Source organism: Lissotriton vulgaris, chromosome 1_1, assembly GCF_964263255.1.
Source record: "Lissotriton vulgaris chromosome 1_1, aLisVul1.2, whole genome shotgun sequence".
In the NCBI taxonomy this organism is placed as follows: Eukaryota; Metazoa; Chordata; class Amphibia; order Caudata; family Salamandridae; genus Lissotriton; species Lissotriton vulgaris.
This window is the reverse complement of record NC_141685.1, coordinates 2,050,365,768-2,050,379,857: the sequence shown is the minus strand read 5'-3', so window position 1 is coordinate 2,050,379,857 and position 14,090 is coordinate 2,050,365,768. Positions and strand designations below refer to the sequence as shown.

At 46.5% G+C, this 14,090-nt stretch overlaps 1 protein-coding gene across 2 annotated transcripts in view; it reads right to left on the bottom strand.

Annotated features, from left to right (window-relative positions):
* RECQL (RecQ like helicase) overlaps positions 1 to 14,090 on the bottom strand; it is a 257,768-nt gene that overhangs the window by 191,834 nt on the left and 51,844 nt on the right. The gene's annotated exons all lie outside the window — the stretch shown is intronic.

Below are 14,090 nucleotides of genomic sequence, written 5' to 3'. Positions count from 1 at the left end.
TTTTTTACTATTGCAAAGCTGCCTGTTCCCATAGGACAGAATGGAGAGTTGGTTTATAACATATTATAAACATAATCACCCCTGGGAATGAGGTAGAAAAATAAAGTTTAGTATGCCTGAACTCAGAATGGTAAAATACATATTTTAGTGAGGGTGATTTTTACATTCTGTGTTTGAAAATACCACTTTTAAAAAGTAGGTATTTTCTTGCTTAACCACCCAGTGTGCCTCTGCGAAGTTTATGTATTGCATGTCTGGATTTTGGATGACAAGGGCTGGAGAGGGGCAGTAGCTCCAGAGAGCCTAATGAGTCAGGGCTGGGCTGAATAGGCCTGGTCTGCATTAGGAGTGGTGGAAGGAGTAGCACTAGCACATAAATACGGCTGTGCCTGCCTTCCACAATGATGGCTCCGCCCCTGTGGTGTGTCTGAAGGGCTCACACTGACAATAGAGGCTGTTGTGCACTTGCAAAGTGCCCCACAGAACGTATTTTGGCTGGGTACAGACACTCTCTGCCTTCAGAGAACAAAGGATTTATGTGTCTAAAAAGAGAGGCCCAGACCCCTGACAATTAGATCACCACTGGTAAATCAAGAGGAATCTTTGACAAGGAGAAGAGCCGGAGAAGCTGAGGAGGAATACTGCCCCTGTGCCGTTTGCTGTCTGGGGTTGGCCTGCAGTGGCTACTTGCTACCAAGGAAAGGAGAAAAGGACTTTGCCGTTTGCTGTGTCCCCTGCTTGAGGAAGATCTGCAAGGGCTTGAAACTGTGCTTGCCTCCTGTTCTGAAGTGTCAGGGGCACAAAGACTTCACCACCAGCTCCCCTGAACTTCCTTGCTGGGAGTTCTGACCTGCAAAGAGGTGCCTGCTGTTGTTTTGGACCTCTAGAGACTGTTTTCCGCTGGGAGCTGGAAGAATCCACGCATCGCATCGAGGCGCCAGTTTTGTGGCATTGTTGGGGGATGCAGTAAGAAACATACACATCACCTCCCCACGCAGTAAGAAACCGACACATCACCTCCTCTCTGGTAAGGAACTGGTGCATCACCTCCCCTGCACAGCAGTAAGGAACCAATGCACCACTTCCCCCGGAGCAAGGAACCAACGCATCAACTTCCCTGAGTGTAAGGAACCACCGCATCGCCTTCCCTGTGGGCCGTTTTTTTTGTTTGCGTGACGCATCCAAGGTACTTTGTGTGAAGTGTTGTATCTGCAATTTGCATTGAACTGAACCATTTCTACCATCTGAAAGTCATATTATTATTACTGTATTGTGAATTTTTGTCGTTTGGTCTTATTTTGATTTAGATAAAGATTACAAATTTTTAGGTTTCGCGCCTAGCGATGCACTGCGCAGCAGTGCTTGCGCAACAAGAGTCCTTTTGTCCGGGGTTCTGAAATGGACCCTGGAATTGTACACGCTCGTGCGTGTGTTTTTAGTTTTCTGTGATTGGGCTTTGAGTGCGTTTTTTTTTTTTAAACAGACCACGCAATACGCCAAAGGCTTGCGCACTGCTCCGCCCATGGCCTCTTGTTGTCTGTTGCGCGCACCAAAGCCCATGTGGTTTCAATTATCGTGCCCAGATGCGGGCGCGTTAATTGAAAGCGCATGTTCGCTGTGGAGTGCGCGCACCACTTGTGGGCGTGTTTTTTTTTTTTTACAATATTTTTGCGATTGCTTTCAGTGGCGCTTGCATTTCTTCTAGGATAACTAGGACTACAAGTCCCAGGTTTCTGAGAAAAACCGAGACTGGACTCTAGTCATGGGCTGGGGCAATTTGGAAGCTGTTAATGGGTTAAGAGGTGCGGTTGTGTCGTGGTCACCGCAGCATTTTCATTCTCAAGTACCCCAGAAAAAGTAAGAGGGGACTTCAGCTGCCCACTCATCTCTCCCATCCTGTGTGCAGATAGTGCAGCCTTCGCCTAGTTTGCACCCTTGCCTTGATTGCGCCTGCGCCCGGCAGGTGGGCGTGACAGGCGGGTGCAAGAAATCTTCAGCCTCATAGTTGCGGCGACTTGAGATGATGAGATGAAACACAGGGTGGAAATCTCTAGCTTGTGACCAGCCGTCACCTGGGATCAGCCCGCCTCGCCACTTGGAAACGCAGTCAGGGCTTGCAGGCACAATTGGAGCCGGCGGCGTCTAAGCCTTGATCCGCTGCCGGCTTGTGCAGACTTATTACTTAGGAGAATTAACCTATTGAGTTTGCAGCTTCTCGCCGGAGGGGCGGTGCGCGTGACCGAACGCAGAGGATTTTGATTCCTCGGGTTCCAATGTAGCGCCTGTGGGGCGTGCAGGGGGAGCGCTGCCGGGACCGCCAGGGAAGCCAGCCAGGACTGGGAAGTGCCTCTGACTGCGGGGGGCATGGGGGAATCGGTGTTCTGCGATATGCGGCTGTCCTATACAGTAAGTACCCAATGGGTTGTGTGTCTTCACTTTTCACTGACACTCATTCACGTTTGTCTGTTTGAGGAAATGGGGCTGGGCCGATGTTGTAGGACAGGCACAGTTTCCCCATCAGGCACCATGCAAAGGTTTTTGGGAGGGGAGACGAGATTCCACTAAGATAATGCAGTCAGCACACTTTTTAACGTTGTCATGTATTCTTTGTTTCATGTATGTTGCACTGATCCGCTCTGTGATTTGTATTGTATTGTATTTGTATACGCTTTTGGGACAGTGACGAGAACCAACCTCGCCCACCTAGTGAACATCTTTCCCCTTGTATTGTGACGGGGCTCCTGGGGAGTGTTCAACAGGCACTTCTCGCACATTTCAGCACCTCACACCCGGTGTTGTATAGCATGAACCATACACAATGGACAGACCCGAGGCAGGGCTCGCTCACGGGTCTCTCTCATGCGGTTCACCTCTGTTCCTTCCTGTCACAGCTGGGCTGGTATGAACCAGCTGCTCACCCGAGCTGTTCCTGCTGTTGAACCACGCCTGCTGCATAGGCCAAGATCACAGTAAAACTAGAGGGGGCCATGCCAACAGGACGGAAGCTAGATGTAGACATGAAAGGGCGCAAGGTGCAAACGTGATTGGAGGGGGGGCTATGTGTACACAGGTGAAATGACGCTGTGATGAATCATGTGCACCAGTGATGGCTTTGGTGCACACGGGTGAGTTCAGCAGGGTGTAAGTGGGACGGGGGTGCTGTTGCATACAGGTTAGATGGAGCATGCATTGGAGGGACCAATGGCCAACATGTGACAGGAAGTTAGGAGCACAGAGAGAAGCAGTCACTACATCCGTGTGTGAGAGTGGGGTTGGGTGCTCACGAGAGAGAGGCTGCATGCTGTCAATGGAGATGTGGTTCTGTGGTCCCAGCAGTCTCCAGTTCTTTCATGTATTTCGGAGTAGCTGGGGTGGCTCTGTGCAATCGTGTGAGAAGGGATAAGTGCACACTGGTGAAAGCGCCAGGTACATGCAGATGAGGGCTAGGCAAAAGAGTTTATGTGAGAGTGTGTGGTGGCAAACAGTGAAAAGGGACAAGCCTTGTATGGTTCCAAGGGCACAGGTACTCACCAGCGATACGCGGCTAGGGACTCACTCACGAATAAGAGTGTGATCTATAGACGGACATTGCATATGCTGAACGAGACTTTGCAGATTCGTGGGGAGCAACAGACACTTTAGCAAATCGCAGCAGCTCCCAAAAGCTATTTGCAAACTAGATACAGACCGGAAGACACTCGAGGAGGGAGAGAGTTAGTGAAAAGGGTACGGCGTTGGTCGTCGGAAGAACAGAAGGAATCAACAGTCCTGTCCTATATCAGTGTACGCCCAGTATTTCCATCCCCAACCAACAACTGACTTGAATATCCAAACATCGAATAGACAGGATCAGAGGATTCAAGGTGCACAAAGACGCCACAGCTATCGCTGTTGAAATAATCATACTTTGCCCAGGACTAGAGATTGAATCGAAGGAAACTACCTGGTGGCCAAGGAACTGTCGTAAAAGCTTCATAGAGCAATTTGCCTAGGGCCACGACTTCAATTTCCGCACTTTTCACCTAACGGCTTCTACCAGGGGCCGGATTTGCCCGATCTCAATTACTGGATGATATGAAAAATTGAACACTGCCCATGGATGCAACCTTAAACTATAAAGCCAAATGGGCACCTACAGAAATACACATTCATATCACTCTAGACAACCCTGAATTGCATAATTCCCATCCGTTCTTCTTCTCGTGTCTTAGCAGCCCCTACCTAAGCAGAATAGAGACTCTTTGCTTGAACGGAGTGCTGTTTCCACCCTGCTGTGCCCTCAGCACAGTTTACACCAAACAAAAGCTGCAGAAACATCGAGAAAACATCCTCAAAGTGGTCCTTGAAGTAGTAGGTACCAAGGTGATCAGAGACTACACCACCGACGCAAGATGAAGGAGAAAGGGGAGACAGCGTCCAAGCGGTTTGGGCGGAAAAGGACTATTGTTATGTTGATACTATTTTTCATCCCTATTATAAGAATAGGTGTAGTTGCTTGGTACCTGCATAATACATACCATGTACATACCCTAGTGCCATCAACACCAGTACCAGACAATCCGTACGTAACTCTTGCACCCCATTAACAAGGACACCGCTCGCAATATGTGAATAAGGCATTCATTCAGGTTTTACACAATACCCATCTCGGATGTAATACCACCAAGTGCTGGGTGTGTGGTTTCCTGCCATCTTCAATCGATGCGAAGGGCACCTCTTATTCCCCTACTGTTTTCCTTTAATGGGTCCTGCAGTGCGTGGAAGGAGTTCAACATTGCTTCTTATATCAAAAATACTGACAAAACAGTGGAGAGCCAGTTTAGGGAACATCTTTATTATTTATGCTGGCCAGACGGGGTTAGGGTATTTGGTACCATGGAGGAAAAAGAGGAATTTACAGGCTATGATAAATCCTTTATGTTGTTAGCCTGTAGTGTAGTTCCTATATTCCCAATAGGCTCTGCGCATTGGAATAACATAAACGGCAGTTTAGACGTAGGACTGAGGTCGACTAGGTCTCTACTGAATATGTTAGACTTAATTAGGTATGCCAGCTAGCTCAGAGGTCACTAGGAACTTTCTCGAATGAACAGGAAGGAGTTAACTTTCCTGATTAGACAAGAAGGGATTCGTTTCCGCATAAACATGACAACTTTGCTCCCTCCAGAATAAGGAGTATATCTCCAGAGTCGTGTGAAAACAATAGATAGCTATTTCACTCAGTCAATCGTGCATGCTTAGTTTCACCAGAGTGCAGAGAAATAGAGAGATGGGCGTTTTAAATAAAAGGTATTATTTATTGAGCAGTCTTCTTTCTCATGCAAGAGAAATGAATTGCCACAATTGCAATACTTATCATAAAGTAAAGTGCGTACAGTAAAAGGAGTATTATGAAATAATACTGTAAAAGCATTGATATGGTTTCTGAGCCATATGATACTTAAAACGGATAAAATATATACAATTACATACAATGATAAAAGTTGACTAAACGTACTCAACTGGTGCTTCTAAAATACGCCTACCCCGGTGTACCTAACCTAAGCCTAGTACGTGGGAAGGAGTAAGGGAGCTGCAGTTTAAGTTAAGTTAGTTTTGCCAAGAATCTGAATCAAGAATTCTTTAAGGATCTAATCAGCTTCGTACCTTGGTTTTAGAATGAAGGAGGTCTTGTATCTCGTTCTCAGGACTCGATCTCCCAACAACCCGCAAGGGTGACTGGAAACACTGGAGCTGGATTTTCTCGGCAGGAGAAAAGAACGCGTCTCTCTCAGTGCGTCAAATTGGAGGGACGGCTTCCTTCGGCACTCGCATCAGCTGGGCTTCGGGTAAGTAGATAGCCGCTCTGCTCCAAACCACCGTGTGTTGCTTAAGGCAAATGCTGGTATATTTATACCTAGAAGGTGCCGTGTTTGACGTAAGGTTGGACATAAGACGTCACTAAGAACTGGCAATTCTTTCAGGACTCTCAGAAGTTCTAGGACAAATCAAAACAAAAGCAGGGGGAATTCCCGGGCAGCTGGAGGTTTGGTTTGTTTAAAGAACGCGTTGTACTTTCTAGGAGTCTAGGGAAGTAGCCTTGCCGTATTTGGACTGCATTGGCTATGACTAAATATGGATATGATTCTTATGCCTTTATAGGATATGATTTGTTATAACCACATAAGGGCATAAATCGGGAATATTTAATTAGGGTCCTAGATACGTTCACAACAAGCCTTTAAGGAGAGAAAGGTGGCTGAGGTAATCCCCATACCGGTGTATGCCCACAAAGCCCCATTTTGCGTCCAAGGAACAGGGCCAATTACGGTTTGGAACAGTACCTGCTCCAAGACAGTGACATTGAACTGCACTGAATCACCACCATTCGTGGCCTCACAGAACACCTATTTTGTTTGTGGAGATAAGGCATATGTGTGGCTCCCTAAGGGATGGTCGGGCAGGTGTTATATTGCCTGTCTCCTTCCACCGGTTTACCTAGCACCTCCAACTTACCATAAAACACACCGACTTGATAAAAGTGAACTGCAGGTGGATCAGACCGATACATCGCTGCAACAATATGTTGACTTCAATTTGGGGTTCTTTTTTTTCATTGGCCCTGTGGTAAATAGCAGGAAGATACAGCGACTAAGAAGGGTGGTTGAGACAGTCATAAACTACACCACAGTTGAACTAGGCAACTTAACGGCGGAAGTTCAAGTGACAAGAGTAGTTGCCTTGCAAAATCGTCTTGTCTTAGACGTCATACTAGCAGACAGGGGTGGGGCATGTAGCGTCATCGGGAGCAGCTGTTGTGTATATATACCTGACAACGCCCCTAGCGTCTATAGTACTATGCTCTCCCGGGCCCAGTCCTCCTATGAAGTTGTATCCCCGAACTCACACCCCCCATGTGCCGGCTTTGAGTATACACACACCCGTCTACATACACCGAGACAATGGATGTAAGCATAGGCTAAACGGAGGGACTGTAGAAAGGTACAAAACCTTAATGATAAGTTAGCCTATGCTGACTTCCATTTTGTCTTACAGCATCCATTTGGTCTCTCTCTCTCTGCTATACTTTGCTGCTTGCCAGGGACATTCCAGGCGATGAGATGCTGAGCAAAAGGAAATATGCAAACATGCTTACGTGCAGAAACTAAATACTTGCCTCGAAAGGAAATATGCAAACATGCTTACGTGCAGAAACTAAAGGCTTTACTCTGTAAATGTACTAGTCGCACAGATGTCCACCGACCACAAAATGTATTTTTGTGAATTGTTTGCATATGAACAGGGAGTTTTCTCTCTGCAGCTTAACAGCTTTGCATGTTGATCTATTAGTAAATTTTTTGCATGTAGTCGGAGCTTTTGGACGCTTACTGCTTTGTATATGAGCAAGAAAGGGAAATTCCATCGCCTGAACCATGTTTGAGTAAGGCTTGAAAAACTGTATAAAACCTGTTGTGATCATGAACCGTGAGAGGTACACCTAGGGAATATTTGCCTACAATGGTGTGGCAAACCAATACCTAGCGCTCAACCTCTATTACACTCCTGCCTACCTTTATGAGGGGAACCTTTGCAAAATCCTGGTGGTAATCCAGACGTAATTTCACTACTGGCAGTCTCTGTTTTTGATCCCCATAGGCAAGACTGCCCTGGCGAAAATGATAATCCTGCCTTGCCTTCTGTACTACTGAACGATTATACCAGTAGTTCCACTGTGCTCCTTCTTTGCACCCTTATCTGGGGCCTCAATCTACGCTGGTTGTTCTCGTAAAGTTGCAGCTCACCCTGGACGGGGGAGGTTTAGTGCTCCCTCATTCGAGGTATATTATCCAGCAGCCCAACTCAGATGGCTATACCGGTGGACCGCAGGGTGATATCTAGGAGAACCTGCACCAAACAGAGACTTCTAGCTGCATCAACAATTTGCGGCTTCCTACTCCCAAGAGCACTACCTCCCTCTCCATGGCCTTTGCAAGTAGTAGTAGCTTGGATGTGCATGGCCAGGATACATCACCTCTCCCAAGGCTACCCAATGTATACCCCAACCTTACCTCGAGACCCAGTATTCTATAATACCAGTGAACTGAAAGCCTGGAGGCAATGCTCAATACTCACATCTGACGATCTTTTCTCTGACTGACATCTTCTCCCATTTGACCAGCTGGTGGAAGAGCACAGCCTCCCTTCAGGTAAATTTTTGTCACGCAAGCAGCTCCATCATACTTGTCACACCTTTGAGATAAAGTGACAGAAGAACCCAATATCCACTCCGTTTTACAATCCATCCTTTCCATGGGTGACAGACACCACCTCACTACCTGGCTCTATAAAGCCATCCGCGACCTGTCAGTCGACCCTCTAGCAGCGTTCCGTCAGAAATGGGAGGTGACTTAGGAAGGGTGCACACAATAGGGAATGGAACTCAGCTCTGGATTTCCCCCCTACAGGTCTCCTGCACCTCTTGGTTTAAGAATATTCAATTCTTCATCCTTCAAAGGGCCTACCTGACCCCATCACAATTGAATGGCTATTTCCCCAAGGTGCACTATGGCTGCCCATGTTGCTGCGCTTCCGACGCTGACCTCAGGCACATGCTGTGATCCTGCCCAAGGATACACAGCTATTGGCACTGAGCACACATCGTCTTGCGCAAGGTCACAGAACTGCCAGACATCTACTTATGGGAGGCATGCTCCTTAGGTTTGTTTAGACACAAAAAGTACACACCCAATTTGCAGAACTGTCACTCCTCACCAAGCGCACACTTACACTGGCATCCTCCTACCACTCCACCAATGCGCAAATGGTGCGCGGCGGAGGAAAACACCCTTCGCTCTGAGGAGGTACATGGCTTGCACAGACACTCCATTTCCTCCCAAGGGGCCACACTTCTTATGCATTCCAACAAGAGACAAGGAATAATGTTTTTCCCCATGATTCCACTCTGATCCCCTCCTGTTGCCTTACCTAATTGGGAGCCTAAGAATTAGCCTCCGTACACACCCTACACCCACTTTTCCGCCCCACTGAACCACAGGATAGTCCAGTCTCCCCAGCAGCTACCCGGGCCTAGCCCTTCAACCTTTGCTACTACTTCTGGAACCATTTGCCCATTTCCCCCCTCCCTTCTAGACTTTTTTTTTTTAAAGTGGGAGAGTGCCAACACAAAGCACTCCTTAATGAGTATCTGATGAAGATCGAACTGGATAAAAGGAAGATTTTTTTTCCTCTTTAGAATTTGTGTTTTTGATTGATTGGCAATATTGAAAGCTATAGATTTAGGATTACTGGTTACTTTTTGGACTTTGCAATATGTCTGCATTTTGAAGATTTAATTTTTCGAATAACATTGATTAAAAGTCTGAAAAAAATGTTTTCAAAAAGGAGAGGATTTTCATGACTTTCCAACTAATGTTTATAGTTTTCATTTCGGTTGCATATATTGGTGTATTAGTAGATGCATTTCCTTCTGGTGGGTATACCCCAAACACTATTAACAGCTCAAAAATTCTGAATAATACTAAATAAAATAGGTAACAATGAACATAAGTATGATAAAGAATTTGAATTAAACTCAAAGATTTGTTGAGGACTTAGACAAATTCATGATATCTCTGATTGTTACATTTGCATTCACCTACTTCCGTTTCTGATGAGCCTTCTATGCAATTACCTTTAGGCTACTGTCTATCCAGTTCCATATACTATTCACCTATAATGTACCATAATTAATTAGAAACTAGCGTAGACTACGATGTTATAATTGAGCATTTACCTGCTATTAGAAGTCCTTTAAAGCGTCATAGTACTAACACTGGGAGTACGAATATAAGGAGTGTGTGTGTAGACTGACTGAAGTTGAGTGCGGCTGTAAAAGGAAACATTACAGAAAAAGATCCAAATAGTAAATTGAGAAATTCAGAATCAATTAGGTTTGAAGGAAGAAACTGTAATTAAAAAGTGTCAAGTAAATACTAGCCTTAAAATTTGTAAACAGAAGAAAGGGAGTATGTGGATGTGGGGCATAACTCAGTTATAATAGTGTGAGTTTATTATTATATAGTAGCTTTTTCTATATGCTATGTAGTGTTGATATTATGTTTGGAGGTATTTAACCCATTTGTATCAGAATGTTTATATTTATTCATCCACAAGGCCGGGCAGGTATGTGTTATTTAGCTTTAGTTATTCCCAAACATCTATCATGTGAATAGTTTAAATGATGTGCATCATGGGAGAGTGAAAAGAGAAACTGTAAATGAACAAGTATTAGAACGGTTTGTGTTGCTTAGGGTTAGAGAATTGTCTATTTTAGGATAGTGTTTAGTAGATAACGCACAAGGAGCTTTTGCGAAGATTAATGAATAAATGCTTGCAATTAGATCAATGACGATTGTTAGAAATGGGATGTCAGGTTGGCTAGGGCGTGTGCCTAAGCCAGACAGAAACCACCGCACTAGTAAGGGCAGAGGAGCTACACCCTGAAGATAACCCCCGCTAACCCCCTTGGTAGCTTGGCAGAGCAGTCAGGCTTATCCCGGAGGAAATGTGTAAAGCGTTTGGGCAACACACTCACAAAGTAGCGACACACTAGGCACACCACAAAGGAAACTACACACAAGGTTACATAAAAATACATTGTAATATACATACAAACAAATTGGAACACAATCACATGTTACACTGTGCCACTGGCACTCGTCATAAGGATGCATAAACCATCACCACTTTGCCATAGGGAATTTGCCATAACACATGTATTGTGCTGAAGCAATGCTTCTCAGTTGCACAAGTCATCAGGAAACAACACATAAGCCATAGTGTCATAACATCCCATGCATCACAATTACTCTGCCACCATTACGCAAAATATACTCCCAAAATATCCTTTCTTCATAGCTTATGGTTCATGCCTCTGGTTGGGGAGAAGACGTAATCCCTACGAGTTTCTGTGCGCTTGTGGCCGGTTGCAGGTCGGTGGCCATCCTCGGCTCGCCCTGCAATGGCCACAAGTGTCAGGATGGGGTGCCCCTCCACCCATCTACTCGTGAGGTGATTCCCCCAGGCCGCTCCCCGCGAGTGCACTGCAGTTGCTTTCTGAAGCACATAAATGACTGAGGCTGCCCGCGACCACTTGGTGCAGCCATGGTTACCCGATGACCATGGCCCGCAGCCTCTGGCGGAGTCGGAGACCGCCACGGCCTCAAGTGCCCTCTCTGGTCTTCTCCAGAGGGAGCAGATTCTGGAAAGCTCCCAGGGACTCCTCAACTGGGGGCAGCCTCGCAGACAGCAGCAGACTCCTCTGCCGGAGGCAGCACGATCCTACTTGAGGTCTCCAGACATGGACCCTGGTTGCGACAGCAACCCACCGAAGCTCTGTAAAGTTTCTTGTATGGCTTCGGCCACCTTGACAAGTACACCTCAGCACTTTCTGTAGTGAAGGTCAGCGACCTTAACTCTCTACACAGCAGCTGCAGGTGGCAGCCTGTGAGGCTCTGTCCACAACCAGGCTAGATCAGACGGCCCGTCCTCTCTGCAGCCACCTCTTCGGTGCGACGCGCAGTCCTCTTGTCGACACCTGAACTCCGGTAGACGCGAAGGTTGCCCTGGTAACCCAGGAGCGGGGTCAACTCCTTCACTGCTTCCTTGTCACAGCGGCAACCTGCTGGGGCAACGCTATCATCTATACCCACGCTCTTACGGGCCAGACAGCCACGGGTGGGGTATCAGCCCAGAATTCACATGAAGTAAGCGTTCCTTGCACGCCTCGCAGGGGCAGCACCCACCTAGTACACGAGCCCACGCAGGGGCTCAAATGCACACTGCACAGCGCTCCCCACACAGGTTTCAGGGCCCACTAGTAGTAGAGCGCTCACCACGTGGTGGCCTTTTTAGAGGGAGCATAAAAAGAAAATCCAGCGCTCAGACTGTCTTCCACCGGAAACAAACAGGGAGCAGGCAGAGCTCTTCTCCAGGGAGTGCCAAGGCAGAGCTGGGCACAGGGAAGCCAGCACACAGGGTATTACAGAAGAGCAGCAGTCCCTTCCGCTGCCCAGCGTGCAGCAGGTCAGTCCTCAGTGGCGGTTCCTTCTGGCACAATGCAGTCTATGCAGTGTGCTCTCCTCAGTTCCAAAGTTCCAAAGTAAACTCAGTTCACATGGGGTCACAGCCCCAATATTTATAGTACTAACAGTCTGTTTTCTCTACTGGTAGAGAGCTCTGAGCCCAGTCCAAACCAGTTCTGGGGGCACTTTAATAATCTAATTACAGTTCCAGCACTCCCCATTGTAACTATAAGCCCTGGCCCCAGACACACCACAGGGGGGCGGGGAGGAACGATTATTTTGGAAGGCAGGCACAGCACTAATCCGGTGCAGATGCTACTCCTCATACTACTCCAAATGCAGACCAGGCCTATTGAGCCTAGCACTGACTCATCCAGACTGTCTGGAGCCACTGCACAGCCCCAGTCCCTGTCACTCCAAAGCCAGACAGTCAATACACATCCTAGACATCCTACTCAGACATGACTCCCTAGCTCACTGCACCATCAGGATTCAAGCAAGCCGGGCCGACGACAGCTGAAATGCCAGAAACCGGTCCCCAGTAGCTTGTCTCCTTTCTGGTGAAGAATTGGCTTGGTAGTTTAGTCTGCCCTCTTCCCATGATGCACTGGGCCAGGGACAGACTGATTTGCATATAGCCAGGATCGGAGCTGGGATGGTGCAGTTAGCTAAATAACGGTGATGGATCAAGCCCTTATCTTTGGACTGGGTAAGAGTGGTCTGCTTAATTCAGACACTCTGTTCATCACCACCCCCTTTTCTGAATCGTACTTCTAAAAGTGGCATTTCTAAAATCGTAATAACAAATCTGCGACCACCAATTCACAGCATTTATCACAACTATTCCAAACATTCCAAACTTGATCACGCTACCCCTCTCCTATCAGAAATTAACACTCAAGCACATATCATGGAATCCCCAATGCATTCCTATGAGAGGGCAGCCTCACCCCAGTGAGAAACCAAATAGGCTGTCTGTCACTACCAGGACATGCTACACAGTTAAGGCACATGTCCTACCTTTTACCGAAACTGCACCCTGCCCATAGGACTAGCTAGGGCCTACCTTAGGGGTGACAGATATGTAGTAAAGGGGTAGTCGCAGACGTGGCAACAACTTTATGTGCCACGTGACAGCGGCAGTAACTGTGCACACAGGCCCTGCAGTGGCAGAGGCAGGTTTGAACAGCTACTTTGGTAGGTGGCGCAAGCAGCAGTAGCATTTAATTTACTGGCCCTAAGTACATGGGATGCCACTGTTCAAGGGACTGATAGGTAAAATAAATATGGCAAACAGGTGTAGACAATTCTTACCAAGTTTACCATACAGAGCACATGCACTTTAGCACTGATCAGCAGTGATAAAGGGTGCAGAGTCATAAAACCACCAACAGGTCAGATAAAATACAGGAGGAAGGCAAAATGTTCTGGGATGACCCTGCAACGACTCAGAACAGAATGGGTTCAGATATGCTCTTGGCTCAAGAGGTAGGTGCCTGTCATGCTGAGAAAACTCAGAGTATAAAGTATATTAGAAATAATAGGGAGTATAAACAAACATATTGATAATCTTACTAACATTGTAAATGATATTCAACCGTTGGAAGAACCTGGCATCAGAGAAAAGATATGCTCATGGTTTAGTGGAATAGGTAAAGATATACTAATAAACATTATTGTTCCAATACCAATAATAGTTGGTCATAATCAGTATTGTTCCAATGTTTTCGATTTGTGAATTATCTCTTGAAAGGGGTTTTAGATGTAATTGCAGGAACTACAAGAACCACACGATGAGATGATTGAGAAGTTTGATCTTGAGGAAAAAAGGCTGAAATGAATTCAAACTTTTTTGTTTTTTTAAATCCGTTTATTGGGTATATAACATTCAAGGTCCATACAGGTTGGCAAACCAATGCATAAAATACATACATCAACATTGGACCAAGTTGTGCAACATAACAGCCCTGCAGCAATGCATATCAAGTACAACTGACATAAAACACTGATGGCTGTGCAGTACAGGAA